At 42.3% G+C, this 3,902-nt stretch overlaps 1 non-coding gene across 1 annotated transcript; it reads right to left on the bottom strand.

The window, feature by feature from the left end:
* Positions 1-3,604: 3,604 nt before the first annotated feature.
* Positions 3,605-3,677, bottom strand: TRNAV-CAC (transfer RNA valine (anticodon CAC)). Its single transcript has one exon. It is a non-coding gene; the product is annotated as a tRNA-Val (tRNA).
* Between the last annotated feature and the right edge of the window lie 225 nt (positions 3,678-3,902).

The following is a 3,902-nucleotide window of genomic DNA, read 5'->3' as shown; positions in this document are numbered from 1 at the left end:
CATCATGTTTCCTACGAGTGTACTTTAACTGGAGCACAAATCGTACCCCATGATTTCCAAGGAGTACTGTTCATACTTCAAATTGAAGCGACTTCAAAGTAGTCCCTGCTACTACTTTGATCCCACTTTTTTATGCGACTTGGAGTCATGGACCTCAAGAATACACAGGCATTGCTTCAAGTCTCAAGGTGGCAGCAAAATCGCACGACTTTTAGGTCGCGATAGTGGAAACTTAAGCAAAGACTGTAGATGGTCTTTAGACCTAGTGTGTGTGTATATACTTTATACACACTTTGAGACACCCCGTGTTTCTGCAAGTACCTTTGCTTGGCTGTTCGAGTTCACTACAAGTTCATCTTGCAGACTGTGGCCTTTCCATAAACTCCAGGCATTTCCCAGGATATTATGTCTAGTAGTGGCCATCTTGAGGGAGCAAAGACTTCTGGTGACCCTTGTTTGGGCAACAGTCTGGCACAATGTCTTCCAGGTCCTGGGCAAAAAAAGTTCTAGTTCAGACTCTGAATTGGGAGGAGCCATTGTTGAGAGACCAACTAGTCTCATTACAGCAAGGACGTGCCTGGAAGCAGTTCTGAATCTCTGACAAATACAGTAGAATTACCCTCAGAGAGCAACAGTATATGTATCTCACTTGAACAAATTGGAGCTCTTTCCCATTGGTGTTATCCCACGGTCGCAAAAGGGTAAAGTAGCCTGTAGTAACCCATGTGGTCCAAGGGGCCCAATGGAAGGTTGACAACTATATTTTATGTATGTTTTGTAGTGAAGGAAGACTTGCTTCCTGCACCAGGAACAGTGACTCCCATTTGGGAGGTAGCTAGGCATACCAATCATCGCAATCTATTACTTGTCGGGTATTCATGCCAATGGAGGACAAGGTGTCCAAAGTCAAAGTTGCAGTGGTCGCAGACTAAAGATCTTCTGAAAAGGCAAAAAAGAGCCTCAGCTATGCTGCAAGCAAAACGGGGAAGTCCTATCTTTGCTGTCGATAAGAAATGCAAGACTAGTCAAATTCTGTCAGAAGTATCTCCCAGTCAGGTCTGCCAGCCCTTTAGGTTCAGGTTTCCTAGAACTTCCTGCCAGGTGACATAAGGTACAAAGCCGTTGGATGTTAAGGGATGGTTTCCAAACCAACAAGCTGTTCAAGGGATCAGCAACAAATAAGGTTATCAGGATATTGATCTCATAGTAACCTTGGTGGCTTCCTAGAGGTGAAAGCAGTGAAACTGCTGGGTCTGCAGATTAGCCAATATGTATATTGAACAAACCTAATAGTCTCCTGCAGGCCATGATATCCGCGGGTACAGTCTCAGATCCAAGAACCTCCTATTCTCCTTCCTGAGATCCAACACCTCATACAGCGTGGCCAACGATATCTTCCAAATTCAGACAAGTTATATCTAGATGCTGAAGACCAAGAAGTGAAGGCTCGTCTGGAGGTCTCACCCTTAGTGTTTGAAATCTTATGGAGGTCAGGGAGCCTAATCCAAACTTCAAGTACATTAGATCATAGGAAACCACACAACTACAGAATTTAAAGGATGGAATCCTCTGTTCCCTGCTGTAAGGATGAAATTGTATACAAGTAAGCCTAGAGACAGCATTAAAGGATGGATGAGGCTTGGTTGTGTCCTCACTCTCTGGGATCCAGTAACTGTTGCATATTTTGGCAACAGTTACTGACCTGGGCAGATTGTTCTTTCTCCCCTGGGGTCTTCCAACTGGTGTGGGACACCATTGTCTCACTCTCCATTCAGAGGGATAAGACATCCTCAATATGGCAGTAACATGGAAGAAGTATATTGTATGGCTAATAAGTCTAGAAGTGTCAAGCAATAAACTACCTTGTGGCTAAAATGGCAAAATGTCTCTAGTCTCTTCCTCAGCACTATACAAAGGTCTGCATCATTGCATCTGGGTTGGAACATCATCCTTCTGGCATATCCAAACTAAAGTGTTTTGGAGTACTATAAGCATTGAAAATATTCAAGTTTGAAGAGAGACATAGAATTGGCCATTCTTCAAGGAGAAAACAATAGGTTTTTCAGGCCTAACTGCATCAGAAGTAGACAATCGCTGTTCATTAAAGTGGTTGTAAACCCTTACAAACCACTTTGACCTACAGGTAAGCCTAGCTTAAGGCTTACCTGTAGGTTCAAGAAATATCTCCTAAAATATTTACCTGAAGACAGCCACCACTGTCTAGGGTGCTTGAGGCGCAGTGGGTAAGCCGCAGATCGCGGCGATATGCTGCGAGTGTCGGCTCCCATGCGCGGGAGTGACGTCATCGCTGCTCCGGCGAATCACAGCGCTGGAGCAGCGAGACCCACCAAGAAGATGGATGCTCGGAACTACAGGGGACAGCTGTGACATCGCTGTGTCAGGTAAGTGACACATAATGAGCTACTATGCGATGCATAGTAGTCCATTATGCTTTACCTTTGCAGGGAATCAAAGAGGAAGTAAACCCATCAGGGTTTACTCCCTCTTTAAAGACAAACGCATCGATTGAGGGCAGAGACCACTTTCCCAGACGGATTGTGCATACATGGACGGAACTCCAAAGGAGTCCCTCCAGAACGAGTATGTAAACTACAACCTGGTCTACATTCAACACGTAGGGGACCCGGTGGGCTTAGCTAAAATACAAGAATATACTACTAAGCCGCGCTTAACTTATGCAAACAACTGATTGTGCACAAAAAAATAAACTGAAAACACAGTATAATAACCATATAGAAATTAGTGAACATGTGTGCATAGTGTAAAGCACAGAAGCTAAAATACATTTCAGTCGTTGGTGGGGATAGATATAATCCTCAACTTAAACAGTTCAGCATTACCCACCCTTGTTGTCTGGTGATTTGGTACATCCTATATGTATACGCTGTCATGCTGTGTCAGAAAAGAGGAAAATATTATACTTACCTGACGGCATTTTTCCTTTCCTGATGCAAAGCATGACAGCATATAGGTCCCTCCCGAAAGGGCTTCACGGTGATACTAAGTTACGAGAATGCTGCCTGCAGGGAGAAGACTTACTTACACGACTTACTTACACAATATAACCGCTCCTGGAATATGGCAGGGGGCGGAGCCTACCCATACTTATATGCTGTCATACTTTGCATCAGGAAAAGAAAATGACCATCCGGTAAGTAAAAAAAAAAATCCTCTTTATTACTGTGGCATAGGATTTAGCTGTGTTGGACATCTGCAGCAAAGGTGAAGGGATTGCCTTTAAACATTTGCTGCCAGAGCATGCTAAAATGCATTTTTTTTTTTTGCATGAAAATGCCCTTAAACCCCAAAATATTATATATTTCCTAAATGCAAAAGACCTATAGGATAAAATGGCAGTTGTGTGGTGTGTGTGTGTTTTTTTTTTTTTTGGTCTCACGGTATTAGCACAACTTTCTATCAAATCTATAACTTCAGTTAAAAAAAAATTCCAGTTCATTTTAGTGTACACAAACTAATTATTTTTTTTACCACATTTTCTGTAAAATGTCGAGGAAATAGATATCAGTTATATCATGCCTTAAAATTGCATGTGCCTAAAAACTAAGGAAAAAAAAAAAAAACATGTTTCCGCCCGGTTTCGAACCGGGGACCTTTCGCGTGTGAGGCGAACGTGATAACCACTACACTACGGAAACTCACATAAGGACCTCCCCTACGATAGCTTGGATATTTTTTGTATGTCTAACAAGCTTTGTAAGTATCTGTTTCTTTCCTAGGTTGTTCATTAAACGTGTTATAATTGTTATAAGTGGACAAAATTGTGTAAGATGGTAGAACCTGGGAAGGAAAAGTAGAAGCACGTGTGAAAAAATGCCAGACTCATGAACTGATATCCAGAGAAGTTTTTATTTAGTATCATG

This window comes from Lithobates pipiens, unplaced genomic scaffold (genome assembly GCF_037356315.1).
Source record: "Lithobates pipiens isolate NorthernLeopardFrog02 unplaced genomic scaffold, aLitPip1_a1.2 Scaffold_8, whole genome shotgun sequence".
NCBI classification, from domain to species: Eukaryota; Metazoa; Chordata; class Amphibia; order Anura; family Ranidae; genus Lithobates; species Lithobates pipiens.
Note: the sequence above shows the minus strand (reverse complement) of the source record. Positions and strands in the feature narration are given on the sequence as shown.